Source organism: Poecilia reticulata, linkage group LG19 (assembly GCF_000633615.1).
Source record: "Poecilia reticulata strain Guanapo linkage group LG19, Guppy_female_1.0+MT, whole genome shotgun sequence".
Taxonomy (NCBI): Eukaryota; Metazoa; Chordata; class Actinopteri; order Cyprinodontiformes; family Poeciliidae; genus Poecilia; species Poecilia reticulata.
Genome location: NC_024349.1, coordinates 13,480,535 through 13,496,260, shown reverse-complemented (window position 1 = coordinate 13,496,260; position 15,726 = coordinate 13,480,535). Strand labels below are relative to the sequence as shown.

Genomic DNA, 15,726 nt, shown 5'->3' with positions numbered 1-15,726 from the left:
TACTGCGTTGCATGATAGAAGCCTCACTGTAAATCAGGGTTGTAATGGTTTCCTAAAGCAAGCAGAGGTGATTCCGGATCGGCCATTTTAAAACTCTCTAGCGTTGCTTTTTCCTGGCGATTGCCATTTCCAGGTCATTTCAGCCAGCTCACACTCGGCCTAATAAAAGAACAGGACGAGGAGGCGGAGGAGGAGGAAGAAAAACAAAAATCAACAAACTTTACTTTTACTTGTTTTGGCATTCTTCTCTGGCAGGACTATTGCGCCACACAAAAGATGTACTCTGGGTTTTTCAGGGGGCAAAACTTTTATATTGTATCCAGAAAAGTGCCACAACATTTTTTACTTCAAGGTGAGAGCTCAACAGTGTGCATCTGTGTGTGTGAAGGCACCGGTGAAGGTAGTCTCTGTAGGTATGCTATATATTTGTCTCCTTGCTTTAAATCATAAAGGTTCATAACCTAACCTTCAAAACTAACATATTTATAATATAAGATGGGGTTTTTTCACACCAGTGCTACTGTTACTGAGTGGGAATGTTCAGGCAAATTTGCAGCTCCAGCACTGATGGTCAGAGGAATGAAGCTGTAGCTTAATGTAGTCTGTCACACATATACGTTTCATCGTACAGGCAGCAGTAACTGAAACAACAGCACAGACGTTAACCTTGATTTATGAATGTGAAAATTTTGTCAGAGGACCTATTTAAACAGAAGGAGAACTCTGTAGAAGAGGGCTAGTGTTTTTTGTGCTGCTTTAATGCTGGCCACAGTTAGGGCCATAGCCTACACAATTGTTTCAACCGTATTTTAAAGCAAAATGAAAAATGCACTAAGAACTACTTTTTGTTGGAGCTGTGAAATAAGCTCACTCAAAGCTGTCAGCACTATTCGCCTGCAACAAGAAGAGCATGGCTTTTAATTTCAGACTCAGGTCTTACTTCTTGGACTTTACATGTTCTAATTGTGCCTCCATTGGGTTTTGTCTGGGTACTCTGGCTTTCTCAACCTAGTCCAAAAAAGATTACTGTTAGGTCAACCGATTGCTCTAAATCGCTCTTAGGTTAAGAGTGTGTGCGTGCATGACTGTTTGTATTGTGTGTTTGTGTTTTGTCCTGTGATTGGCTGATGGCCTGTCCACGGTTCATCCCGACCTTTGGCCAATGACTGCTCTAGATGGGGTGTTAGTGTGTTGTGAGAGTCATGAGACAGCCGTAGAGGCCTTTTCAAATTTGTTGCAAGACTGACCGCTACTGGACATATTTATTGCCCACGGCATCATCATATACAACAACTCTTAGAAGATACTTGGATGCTGAGTCACAACAATATTTAATTTCATAATGGATGAATCAGGTATTGAAGCACTGTAGTTGAGTTCAGTTCAATACAAAACCAAAATATTAAGATCAGGGTTGAAGATCGCGGTAGCGTCTTTCGATTTAGGAGATTCCACATCTGCACAGAAAATTGATGTATTACACAAAAACAATGTTTTCTTAATCAAATTAAGGTTTTCACAACAATCTATGAAGAGTCTTCCTCCCACTCCCCCATTTTAGCACAATAAACTAAAAGTGGCTTTTTAAAACTACACTTCTCCTTTTTTATGGTTATGAAAAGAAGAATTAAGGGTGGTGGTATGTGCAGACCTGTTTCTTGTTTCATCTCTAAATCCTCCTGTGTCTAAATCCAATGCAGTAGACTTTCACACCTTGTCAACACTCTTGTCCTGAGCCTCCTGCCAGATAGGAAAATGTGCATAGACCAAGCATTAGCTCCGGACTGCCAAGAAAATGTGTGAATTAGACAAACGCAGGCCATAACCGTGTCAGCTGTCTTCCTATTTCTCCACCCGGGAGCAGGTCTGATGAATACAGTTTTAGGAAGGCTACACAGAGGGCCTCCCAGCGGATCCATAATATTAACTTGGCCTTCGGATTCGCAATTCATAGGATTTTGAGCTTTATCTTCCTTCTGGTGCATTATACAAGTCTTCCCGATAATGAAGCTTTAGACAAATTCCCCAGGCTGAACAGACAGGCAGATCGGTTAATTCTGAAAATTAAAGGTGAGCAAAAAAATGTTTGGGTGTTTTTTTTTTTTTGCTCACATTTCTAATTTCCAAGGTTGCCAATATGTTCCACCTCTAGCAGGTGGATTACTTACATTCTAATTTAAGTTGCAGGTAAATCAAAATAATAAATGTGTCCTCTTCTGTTCCCTCTAGGAAGTGGATTACAGGACATAAAAACTACCTGCTTGGCCAAATCCTGATAAATGGAGGAAGGTTGAGAGATTTTCCACAATAACACATCCATCTCACAAAGCATAACCATTTCTCTGCTAAGGCCAGTGGCTCATATTGGTAGCAGCTGCCTGAACAGATATGAAACTCCGGCTTCAAATTAACCAGGCAGGGATAATCCCACAAAATGATAGACCCGGGATTGGAAATAACATTCTTACAAACTCGTCATGACCCCGGCCAGGCCTTTTAGTGGGTCTGCTTGCTGCCTGTAAAAAAAACATGTAAACATCTCTCCAGTATGCCTGTGACACCTGAGCTGGACATTTGCTTGAAACAGAAGGAAACGCTGACCTCTGATCTTAGTCGCTCCTGCAGCCAAGTAAACAACTGCCTCAGGCCGGCTGCTGCTTACACTCCCAAAAACATGTTAAGCTGCACGACTTGTACGGTGATAAAAAAAAAAAAAAAAGAAAAGAAAAAGCGACTGACCCGGTCAGGTGGGAGAACAACGAGCTGTCATTCTGTGAGGTTTGTGGGTTATGCAACAAAGCACATATAGCTGTGATAAACAAATGTGCTAGTGAATGATTGCTTATTTAAAAAGAGAAGCTAGAGGTAATTGGAATATGAACACAAATCTCTGTGGAGTTGTGGATTGTTTAGGCTCCCGCAGATTGGTGCTATGGCCCATTAGCGTGACATGTGGAAAGGAGATGCAGAAAAACCCACACATAAACATGGCCATTTATGGGTGAGCTATCTCTTTTGAATTCTTCTAAACAGACACATGAACTGTCATTTAGTTTTAGTGCTGATTTACATTACAGTTTTGTTTTGTTTTTTTGTCCAAATCATTGGTCAGTAATGGTTTATCGCTGAGACAAAAAATTAAAATTCATATATAAGTGACCTCATTGTAAGAAAAAGGGGAAATGTAAACAAGGACACAATGATTCACACGGAGTCCAAACATCTTTTATGAAGGTTTTGAAGTGGCCTAGTCAATGTTTACACTTAAATCTGGCTGAGACACTGTGGCCAGATTTGACTGAAACACAAGGGGAGGAGCACAGCAGTCTACACAGTGCTTATTTGATATGTAAATATCATTGCCATCATCTGAGTTGTATTTATTTGATATATAAATACCACTGACATCTGAGATGTTCATGTTAGCTTTACATGAGTGGCCAGTGAGCAGCCGTATTGGGGCATATCTTGATTTGTTCTTTGCCTGAAGGGGCAACCCCAGCAACGTCTACATTGTGATGTTAATGGTTACCAAAAAAACCTAATTCACGGCAGAATCGAGACACAGTTACAAATGTTTAGCCAGAAAAATGTGTAAAATAAAATTCTTATCAATAATTTAGATCGAACAAACCAAGATATCTTACTAAAAAACTGTAAATCCAGTTTTTGCTCAAATCTCAATGAATTCAGCTTATAACAGGCTTCTTTTTTTTATTATTTTCTTAACAACACCATGTCAGTATTGATAGTTGGGATGAATTTTCACACAGTTAGCATGAAACGAGATTTTTTTATGGCTACATCCTTACTGTGAAAATCTCAGCCAATCCAAATGTTCAGCACTATAAATCAAACTACAAACAGACGGGGCCTGTGCTAAGATGCCAAGTTGCATACATGAGACACAACTGGGCACAGATGGTAAGGGAAGAAAAAACTGTTTGGTTTTGCATGCATCATTAGCATAAGCAATGACCCCAAACCCTGGCACTGCGGTGTGTGAGATTTACCCCTCTTACTCAGCACCTCAAAGGCCGAGCAGTGCATGCAAATTCCATACTATTGTTTTACTGATTTTTCTAGTTTCCTCTAAAATGTTCCAGGCTGTGTTGTTACGTTGTAAGATATAATTTGTGCTTATTTGGCTTTAAAACGCCTCTCATTTTCACCACAATTTATTCTCCATGCTGGAATCAATCTGCGGTTATAGATATAATGGATGCTTTGCATTTTCAATACATGAAACCAAGGCTTCAGTAGAAATCTGGGTTGGAAAATTCATTTCAACTGCTTTTACAGGGGAAAAAAAAAACAAGGATAAATATGTAAGTTGCCACCTAAATAAAAAAACTGGTAGCAAGTCACTCACCCGATAAAGCTGACGAATGTTTGTCAGTGCGGTAGCTTAATCACTGGAAGCTCATCAGTCTCAGTGACAAATAGAACGGCCTGTTACTTTGTACAGACAACACGTTCTAGAGTGGTCGCTCATCCACAGCAACATAAATCCCGAGCAGTGATCCAGCGCTCTCACCAGACATAAATAATGTTAACTTCACTGGAGGATCCATCCATCACCGGATGCTCGGCACGCATCACTTCCTTCAAAGTCCGACTCCTACTCGTCATGCAGAAACCGAGAGCAGTCAGATATTGTCTCCAGCTTTCATTCAGTCTAAAACCAGAGCCTGCTGTCACTTAGCTAAAAGAAGAAGAAAAAAAAAAGAGTGAAAATGTATGCAGTAAAACGACGACTGATGACAGGTGTGAAGGTGTAGGTGGCATCTTTAAGAGATCTTTAAGAGCTTACAGACACAGAAGCAAACATGGCCAAGAGCTGGAATCCCATTGATGCATGCAATCTGTTGTAGTGCATTAAGAACACAAACTCCTGACTTAAATTGAAATCAATGAATCGTGCGCAAATTAAAAAAATTCTTAATTGTTTTATCCAAATTTTATTCTTATTGAACTATCAAGTCTGTAAAGGTTTTGGAAAATAATTTTAAATAAATTTTCTTCCCAACTTTTGAAAGCCTAATGCCATGGCTCCAAACTGCTTCTTTTCATGAAGAATGCTTCCAAAACATCCAATAATCCCTTTTTACAAATGAAAAAGCCCACGTTCCTGTTTGATAGTGTGGCTGTCATTCATCCATTTAAACCCACTTTGTCCTCCTCAAGGTTGCGAGGGGACAGGAGCCTCTGCTAGCTGCCAAAGGACAAAAGGCATGATAGAGCCTGGGCAGATGGCCAATCCATCACAAGGACATGCAAGACAAACAAGCAGTCAATTTAGCATCACCAATTACACTGACATGCATCATTTTGGACTGCAAAACAGGTCAATGAAAAAAATCCAACAATGCCTCACAAAAGGATTCATCCCCTTTGACTCTTTCGCAGTTTTTCAGTCTGTGGATGAGCAAATGTTTTTGAGACAAATCCCCAAAACCTACAGCTCTAACTGCAGCGTAAAAACATTTTTGATTTAAGGGTTGCGGAATATGAATCCGCGCTGTACTTTGCATATTTTTATTCGCAAAGGCTTTGACAGCCTTGCACAATCTTATTCCGCTTCGTAACTATGCGCTGCTACTTTCTGTCTGTCACGTAAATTCACAATAAGATTTGTTGCAAAATGTGGAAAGTCCAGCTGGTACGAAAACTTTTGCGAGGTGCAATAAAGATGGTTGACATTTACAAATGATGGCCTCTGTCTCAGCGTTAACCACTTACAATCAAATAAAGCAGTGGCTGTTTGACATAGCAGCATTGATTTTCAAAGCCTTCCTAAATACAGACCGCAACCTTTTGCTCTGTGGCTTTCTCTTGAATTTACTCACTATAAATGCTGGACAGTAGGAAGAGATTTTTGTTATTTGTCATTTTCCTGTGCTTTGTGGTTGTGGCAAAACTTAGCAAGGCACTCCTGGTTCAGCAAAAAAGTTGTTGTTTTTTTTCCACTGTAACTGAGAGCAAGCTAAAGTTAGAAGCTTGATGTGCAAACCACAGTAAAACCGTGTAACATCCTGGCATTTTTAGCAGCGCTCAGTGGCTGCTTGCTTGCCGTCATCCACCCTGCAATGTGTCAAACAGACCGTCAGAACAAAGACTGCATGCGACTGTGAGCTATTTCAAGTTTTGGTTTTATTTGCAAGATTATCCCAATTTTTGCATCGAAACTCAAAAACTCAAGAATTGCTGTCATTTGCTGCAGTTGCTGACTGAAAATTATTGGATGTTAAAACCAGCTGTTGAACGGTCCAGTGTAACTTTGATGAGCGCTACAACCATTCCTACTGCAGTTACCTAGCATAGTCCATATATACATTTTTGATAATATAAAAACAAACAACAATATGAAACTACAGTACACCTCCAATCCTTCTCCAATCTCTACCTGTGACTTGGTCAGAGTGGAGCAGCTCAACATTGTAGAAACACATCACTGCAGTTTGACCAGGCAGAGCATGTTAGAAATCTAAGGAAATGTCTCCATGTGGTTTGAAGATGAGGGGACAGTCATGCACGACCTGTTGAGCACCCCCACATGCACCACAGACTCTAGGCATGGTGGCGCAGAGACAGAAATAAAATGACTCCTGCTGGTGAGGTCAGATGCTCCATTTAAGAAACGCAGCATGCCGCTTCAAGATCTCAGGATAGAAAAAAAAGATATGGCAAAGAAAATAAATAAAAGAGGTGCCAGAGTTATCAAACCAGGGCTAGAACCTGGAATTTATTTAAGTCTCTGGTTGCAGAATCTTGGTCGCCTGGAATGATGTTAAATTTTCCCAGACAGGCCTGTTATCTCACAAAAGACGAAAAAATGTGGGGTAAACGGAGCCTGGCAGCAGCAGTGAGGTCACACAGCGCTGTGTTTATTACAGCTTCTAATCTGTAGCTGATTTTGATAAATCAGCGCACCAACGGGGCTTCTATTTCAAGATTTATGGCGTGCTCCTGGAGGAAAATTAAAGCACATTAAAGCATAAGCGTAAACAAGAACAGCAGTGTGTTAAATCTATGTGACATTAAATGCAGGATGGCACAGTAATTCAAGTGCAAGTTGTCTATTATCGTAGCAGCTGCTTATAGTTCAATTAGCATGTTTTGCTAAGAAAACTATTTAGTCCTCCCTCTAAACTTGTACAAATCGAGTCTGCAGCTCTACGTTAGTTCAAAGTGACAGAAACCTGCTAACCTGATAAGGATATTGCTCTTTTAACATGCTTAATAACAAATTATTTTAAGCTTTATTCATAAAACAATATCAAAGAAAGATTTTTTTTTTTATATGATTAAGTTCTCCTAAATTGTGAGGTGGTGCAACATAGTTTTCATATTTCCCCCAAATGTTTCCATTATTTGTAACACGTTTTAGAGTAAAACTACACAAGTTCATGATGGACGGATGGATGAATTGCTTACTTTTCATAATAGTTTATGGGGGAAAAAAGCTAGAAATAAAGCTTTGCCATCCATATTTTCCATCCTGGCATGTATAGACATGGTAAATGGCCTGTATTTTATAGCACTCATCCAGTCCAGAGCACTCCAAAATGCTTTACACTACATTCAGTCATTCACCCATTCCCACACTCTGATGGTGGAAAGCTACTACGCTGTCTGACGGGAGCTGCAATGCACTGGTGCCACAAATCGGAAACCGTCTGGTTACAGGATGATCTGCTACCACTGTCGCCACAGTCACCCCACGTCTGGAAGTTATGTAAATCAAATTCCATATTTCTTCTGACTCCACAGGAACTCTGTATGTCCCCACAGCTTTTACCTTTTCTTGTGAATATTTTAATAATGAAGACATTCATTGTGTCTGTGTTTCAGTAATTCCTACCAAACAGCGGGTTTACCCCTAAAATCACGAGTCTGAAAAAAATAACAAAAAAAAAAAAAACATCAGGTTTATATGTGACTGAAAACTCAAAAGTGACACAGGAGGCACACAAAGCTGTGTGTATGTTTGCTGTGACTGAATGCTTCATCAACTGCTTATGAAGAATGCTACATCTAAATCAACGCTGAGCTAAAGGTTCTGCAGCTCTGCTTTTGTATTGGCAGAAAAATTCATCAAACATACTTGTGCGCTCCGCAGAAATCAGCTCGTGGGAGAGATGAAACGAAAGGAAGCAGAACCCGAGCTGTGCCAGCTGGAGACCACGCACTCTACACCCAGTCTAAATCATCCTAATCACCCATCCCACTCTTTGTATAATAATACATTTCAACGAGGAAGAAAATCCCCTTCACATTCAGAATGCCAACTGTGTGTCTCAGCTTCCCCACACGGTCTTTATCAACTTGCAAGGAAGTTAGCTGCACGCGCCGACGACGTCGCGCACGCAAGCAAATCTCTTGTTGCATCATGTAAAAGAGCATTGTTACGCAACAGCCGATGTGGCCTATAAATGCTGGCCTGACTTAACTCGATTTGGATCAAATTTTCATTGGAGGGATATTGTGCAGTTTAACCAGTTCGGTCCACCTTATGATAATGAAAACAATGAAGCGCAACTGCAAAACCTAACAAGAAATGCCCATCCACCCGTACACACAGGATTTAATCAGAAATCCTGATTAAATCCTGTACGTGCTCCCTCTGCTTGCTCTGAGGGAGCAAGCAGAGAGCTGTAGCTCAGGTGGAAGAATCTGTTGACACAACTGCTCATCACTTACTCCACAAATCTGGTCTTTGTGAAAATGTGTGGACATTCGCCACAAGCCATGTAGCTGTAGCCGCAGTAAACGTATGGAGGAAGGTGTAACTTGCAGTGAACAGTTGTTCCCCCAGGTATTGTTTCATGGATGCTAGGCACAGTTTTGTCCCTTTTAAATTTTATTTGTAAAAAAAAAAAAATGATGAAAACCCCTGAATTATTTTACTTTCACTTCATACTTTTGTGCTAATGTGTGTTGGGTTTATCAAATAAAATCACAATAAGATATATTAAGCTTTGTAGGAGTCACATTGCATTTTTTTTTTCATAAAACTTCTATTGGCATGTTGGCTGTACGCTGAGTAAGGTGCACAGGTACATTCTGCATGGAGACTTCATGTTTCTTAATTGGCTATAGGTTTCGGCGCCTATCTTTTACTTCCTGTCAGTTTCAGATGCACAAAACTGGAGTACAATGGTTAATATTGCCGGTCACTGTTAAAGATTCTTGAGAATTCATAAAAACATTTTTTTTAAAAAGACAGGATGCGCTTAGGTTGAAACGACCACAGGCAAACTGTCACTATTGGTATGTTGTAATGTATGGTAATGAATTCAAATTCAGGGACAACTGTAGTATAAGCTAAAAATAAAAAATATGTTGCTGTTTAAGCTGTTGTCAGTACATTTACACAGAAGTTACAATGTGCTTCAGCATTCCAGTTATTCTCACCCAATTCTGCTGTGCTCGTTTCACGTTTACCTTTACGTTTGAAACCACACTCAGCAAAAAAAAAAAAAAAAAGAAAAGAAAAAAGGTGACACACGGGTGATTAATTGAAAGCTCAAGTGCAGCAAATTAAAAATCTTTTAGGCGCTGAGATTGGAGCCAAATATTAGCTTGAAAATGATGCAACTACTGGCATAGCTAAAAAAAAATCCAGAAAAGATAAATGCATTTGAATGATTTCAGTTTAGATTATTTTTTTCATCTCTATTGACCAAAGTTGCTAAAAAAATTTTGTTTGTTTAAATACTTCATTATATTTCATTTCCTGTTAGTCTGAAGTATAAAACATGTTATTATGACATCCTTTTGTTCATTTGAAGTATCTATGCAAACTATGCTTTTAGCTATAAGACGCAGAGCAAATGTCAGGAAAATCATCATGCTGAATTTCCCTTTAGGTTAATCAGATTCACCTTAGTTGATTTTAGTTGTGAACTCAAAACAACTGAATGGTGAAACTGAATCAAAGTGTCGGTTTAAAGGTGTAACACTTATGCAGCCAGGTTTGGTTTTCATTTGAATTGCAAAGGACATATGTCACAGCAAACATAGAAATAACAGTGGTTTGAACTGTATTTCACCAAAATTTGATGTTTTCATACAGATAGAATGAAATATATTAAATATTTCCCAAAATGCCGGTTAAGCTGGGTCAGGCATGTTCCTGGACACATTCCCGGTGAGGTGCGCAGGGTGTGTCCCACCAGAACGAGACCCAAAGTGAGACCAAAGACACTATGGACAGGCTGTGGAGTTCCCCTGGCCTGGGAACTCTTTGGGATTCCCCCAGAGGAGCTGGCCCAAGTCACTGAGGAGAGGAAAGTATGGACCGCTGTGCTCGGGCTGCCACCCCCTGCCCCCACACCCACAAACCAATTATGGATTAAGTGATGGATAATGGATAGACAGACATACAAAATATTTAGACAACCAACTGAGAATAAAATGATTGCTGGAGATCTTTGAAGCTAAAATGTCTTCATTCAAGTCTGCTCCGATCCTCCTCACAAGCTGCTTTTTTGCGGTGAATTTCCTAAAATCCACACAACTCTCTTGCCCGTTCTTTGACATATACAAATTTCTTTGAAAGAAAATCAATTTTACTTCCCATCAAAACGTCTGTATACAGGAAGAAAAGAGGGAAACAAAGTCAAGTTCCTTTTTTTTTTTTTTAGCACAGATTTAGCCAGTAAATCCAGTTTCGCCTTATGTCATTTGTTTGTGAAGGCTTATTTTCTTCAGAGGGGATTTTTATTTTTGATGAAGCAGCAATTTACAGCAAATAGCAGAAGTAACACAAAAAATAAATAAACTGATCATGGGAGGTTCTACAGATGACAAGCTGTTTGATTTATTTGATAGGGATGTCTGGTTGGTAGCTTTAAAATCTGATGGAAATGCTTCCAGACATCCTCACATGTGTTTCTAACAGTATGTGGTCTGGTGGGAGTCTTTGCTCGGACAGAGGACCACTTGGTGCTTCTTCATGTTTCCAATGCTCTCATTGGTCAACAGAAAACCCTTTTGTTTCTCTCATAAATGACAGCAAAATTTTATTTTATATATATATTAAAAAATTTATAAATCGCCTCTGAATCATTTATTCTGGACCGTTCCAGCAAATCTGATTGATCAGATTTAAATCGTTTTTTTTTTGTTTGTTTGTTTTTTGTTTTTGTTTTTTTTACACACAATAACAGTATTCCACTTTAAATCGCAGCAAAACGAGACAAGTTTGATTAGAATACATAGTGATCCATTCATTCTGCGCGCAGGCAGCGGGCGCCTGATCGCTGAAAGGACTCCGTTATATTAGGTGATGTCTCCGCTTGTAGGAACAAACAGAGACACATACTGAGTCAGATCAGTTCCCCCAAAAAAACTTTTCCATCTCTGCACCAGCTCCCTTCACAGACTCATGCAATCAGGGGGTGGAGGGGGGGCAAAATGTCAAGATTTGGCTTTTGAAAAATAAAAGGCAAGCAGCGGTGATACAACATTAACAATACGAGGAATTAAGCCTACCATGAGTTTTCTTGCTGGAAGCCGGCAGCAGCGCTCACACGATCAGCCGGATGAAACAACTTCTCATCGCCTGATCGTGTTTTCCCATGCCGATCGCTGCCCGCGCATTTAATAACATTTATAAATCCGTGTCATTATTACTTCCCTTCCCTTCTGACGGTTGCCACAGAAGAACAAGTTGTGGACTCTCATATGTGACTGTCTCTGTCTCCGGAGCGCTCGGTATGAGCGGAGGAAGGATCTCTCTCTCTCTCTCTTTCTCTCTCTCTCTCTCTCTCTCTCTCTCTCTCTCTCTCTCTCTCTCTCTCTCTCTCTCTTTTTCTGTTTCTGTTTGCTGGTGCTGAGGGTGAGGGGTGAGACAGGAGAGGACATCCCCCACGACCGACTATAGCAATCACAGCGTGCGGAAATATTTTGAAGAAAAAAATAAAATAAAATAAACCAAATACACCGTTTTTAAGCATAGAATTTTCTAAAATAACACACACTGCCGTCCTGGTTTTCTTTATTCTAATATCTGATTTTGAACCCTACCCCCAACAGTGTGGGGATGACTCCGGTTCCTTCAGCAGCTCCCCTGATGAACTTGAAGCCCAACTGGAGCTCAAGATCTGAAGAGTAAAGTAAAGGACAAGAACAAACAGGAATATAAAGTGGATGAAGGGGATTAGGATTCTTTTTTTTGATAACTTTGCCAGACCTAAAACGGAAAATGTTTTGTCAGCAAGTTGGGGTAAAATAATACATATTTTTTTTAAAACATGTTTTTTTAAAAACTTGTTATTTTAAACATGGTTTTTTACTGTCAATGGTTTTACTTTAGCAGTCGGGCTTTGTTAAGAGAACAACGCCTCTGGGAAAAAAAAAGTTGCTATTGTCTCGGTTTGTGGATGAAGAAGAAGACGACCCACGTGATTTTATGTAACAGTGAATAAAAAAAAAAAWGAAAACTGATTTTCATGTAGCTGTAATTTTCAGGAATTACAGCTACAAGTCTTTTGGCGGTATGTCTTTAATAGTTTTACACTTCTACAGATGACAGTTCTTCCTTGGAAATCAGCTCAAGGTTAGTCAGGTTGACTGAATACCATCTGTGAGCACCAGTCATCAAGCCTTGCCTCAGACTTTCAGTTAAATTTGGACCCGGACTCTGACTGAACCGTTCTAACGCAACATGCTTTGATTTGTACCTTTCTGTTTAAGCCCCTTGCTATATTTAAAAGGTTGTTGTCCAGACGGAAAATGAACCTCCACCCCAGTCTCAGAGCTTCGCAACTGGGTTTCCTCTAGGATTACTATTTATTAAATTCCATTCATCCTTCCACACCCTCCCAAGCTTCTCTGTGCCTCCTGTAGAAAAGCATCCACACAGCATGATGCTGACCCCAGCATGTTTCACAGTGAGGATGAGGATGTTTATGTGTGTCATCTGCTTACTTGTGTGAAGCAGATAACTTGATGAAAATCCCAACGAAATAGGAGGCGTGACAAAATGCCAAAAGAATGATCTAAGTGCATGAACTCGGAAGGGAAGTGATTCATTTTGAGGCGCTTGGACAAATCAGAAGTACACAAACCATTGCTTATAACTACAGTGACTGGTCAGCATCAAGGTGAGTCACAAAAATAAAAGACCTCTTGGTTAGGAAATATGTGGTCTCACTACGGGTTTCAGATATGCTTCTCAGCTTTTTCTGCCGAGTCTGCACTCACCAAGTTTATCACCACGATATTGATGTGGTCACGGCAGCTCATTCGTCTACAAAGCCAATCATCTCAAGCATGCCCAATATCCCTATATTTATTGAAATAAACAACAAACTGAAGCGGTTTCGTGGATTTTTTTAAGGAATTTGATCTCCTCGCAACATGAAGTTTAGTGTGCTGGATCGCACTAAAACGAGTGAAATTAATCCGAACGAAAGAGAACGGCTTCATCAGGAGGTGAGTGTGTAATTGTAGGTCATCGCTTTAATCAACTCATCCAGGGCGTATATTTGAATCACTCTGTCTGCACTTTGTGCCACATCTGCAGACAATTACGCTCCAAAGCCGCAGCCATCCTCAGCCTCATTTTTGAAAAGTAAGATGATATGAAAAGAATTTAGAAAATCTTTGCCAGAAGCTCAYATGAGTCTCTGGCTTTCTTCTTCTTTTCTTTTCCCATCAAGGTTTTTCATTCTTAAMATTGTCTTCCAAACAATAGCAACAGTGATGTTTGCTTTTGTTTTTGCAATTATTGTATTTTTATTTTTTTTTTGCACGCATGTGTGTGTGTGTGTGCGCGTGCGTGTGTGTGTGAATCAGTTGGTTCTCACCCTGTGATCACTGTCACAGCTTAAATGCTCTTCAGTTTTGACAGCCCCTCGCCAAATCCATCATTTTGTCCATTTAACCAGCCAGCAGTCTTCCTGTGTATTGTTTCATTCATTGTTTCTTTAGTGCCTCRTGTTCAGTAAATTTGAATGATCCTGAATACCTCTTGCATTGACCAAATATTGATATTAACGATAAATGACTAGAAACAGTACATTTAGAGGGAAAGTCCTTATTATTAGACCGTTTTTCTTTGACTCTACTGTACATTCTAACCCTCCACACTTGCTTACAAAAATGTAAACGTCAGTGAGGTTTATTAAAGAGCATCAAAAACAAAARGATTTATGTTYAAATTTACTGCCCTATCCACTTGCACAACAAAAGATAAAAACAAGAAAGCAGCAGGTCGTCCTCCCTCATATTTCCGCTTCTCTTTTCTCGAGTGAAATACATTTTCTTGGTTTTCTTTGTCTTTTTTTTATTATTATTTTATTTAGCCTAATAGCCGGAGATTAAAATATTCCAAAGAATCCAGCAAGATGGTCAACTGAGATAAGAAATACATTTAGCATGTGGGTGTTGGTGAACGAGGTTGGGGGAAAAAAAAAGAGTGGGTGCTGACCTCATGCTTGAATGAATCATACATTCCATTGAATACAGACTTTTTCCTGTATGTTGGTCTTGAACCTTTGGTGAAAATGTTTGGATTTCTGAACTTTGAGCTGATGTGTTTGTTGCTAAGCACGGTTTAACTTCTTGGAACTCTGGCAGCTGCTAGTATCTGGTACTTTCCAGCTTGTATATTACTCATCTTCTTAGWTTTGTGATGAGCATGTCTGAGCACTTGTTAATATTTTGTGTTTGTCAAAGTTCCAATTTAAAGACTTAAAATTCTTGGACTSCAGTAAATGAGATTATGGCTACGTTAGRAYGTTATTGTGAAAGATCAACACACGGTGATACGTAAKTGCGCCCGCCTCTCACAACTATCACAATTGAAAGAAATACACATTTTTTCTGGATCACTCTATGTGCTTTAAATGCAWTTAATAGACAAAGTAAAAGTTTCTGAGCTAAATTATGGGAATAAAATTACTTTTTGAAGACGTTCTAAATGATTGAAATGCACCTGTGTTTTATAGTGAATGAACGCCATGCTTGTGCTAAGCGAGACTCTAGGATGAATACAAATTTAGCACTTATTTAACACCGACAGAGCAATACACTTACAATCAAGCTGTTTGTGAAGCATGTCAAGAAAGGGACTGGTTGTTGTCTGCTTTGGTCACAATGTTAGTCAAACAGTTAAGGGTCTTATTGGATGAAGCTGTGCCAGGTGAAGTTTGAGTTTAAAAAGCCACTGATTGCCTCGGGGGCTGTTTGAAAAATATCAATTTATTTTCAAGGTTGATGGCGAAGGCAGCCACTGTAAAGCTTTGTGGTGCTTTGTAAAGCATTGCAGTCCTTCATGCCTCTGTCTGACCTTGCTTGCAAAAATATATAAAAAATAAAATAAAATAGAATGTGTGTGCTGGCTGTACCCCCCCCTGAGCATCTGCCTCCAGCAGTAATAGCTACCTGCTTCTGTGCCGTGCAGAAATGTGTGAGGTGCAACCATATTGGAGKGAGAGGAGGGGAGGCTTCACAGCAGATTGTTTTGTCTCAAACAGCCCAGAGAGTTTGATAGGCTCAAATCTGAGGATGAAAAACAGCCTCATATAGCCCAACGCCTGAAAAAGACAAAGACAAATAAAAAGATCCAAACACAAAACAATAGGCTGTGGATGTTTACAGCTTCTTTTAAAGCATCGGTCTTTACGTTTTTCTACCAGGAAGCGGTTGATATAAAGCAGCTTGCATGGTTCAAAGTTTTAAAATCCTGTAAATCTTTTTTTTTTTTTAAGATTC

The 15,726-nt window shown here is 39.6% G+C and overlaps 1 protein-coding gene across 1 annotated transcript in view; it reads right to left on the bottom strand.

Moving 5' to 3' along the window:
* Positions 1–11,732, bottom strand: part of chst15 (carbohydrate sulfotransferase 15) — a 42,048-nt gene extending 30,316 nt beyond the window's left edge. The window contains exon 1 of the mRNA XM_017310697.1: positions 11,500–11,732. The gene's annotated coding sequence lies outside the window, so the exon portion shown is untranslated. The remainder of the gene's footprint in view (positions 1–11,499) is intronic.
* Positions 11,733–15,726: the final 3,994 nt, after the last annotated feature.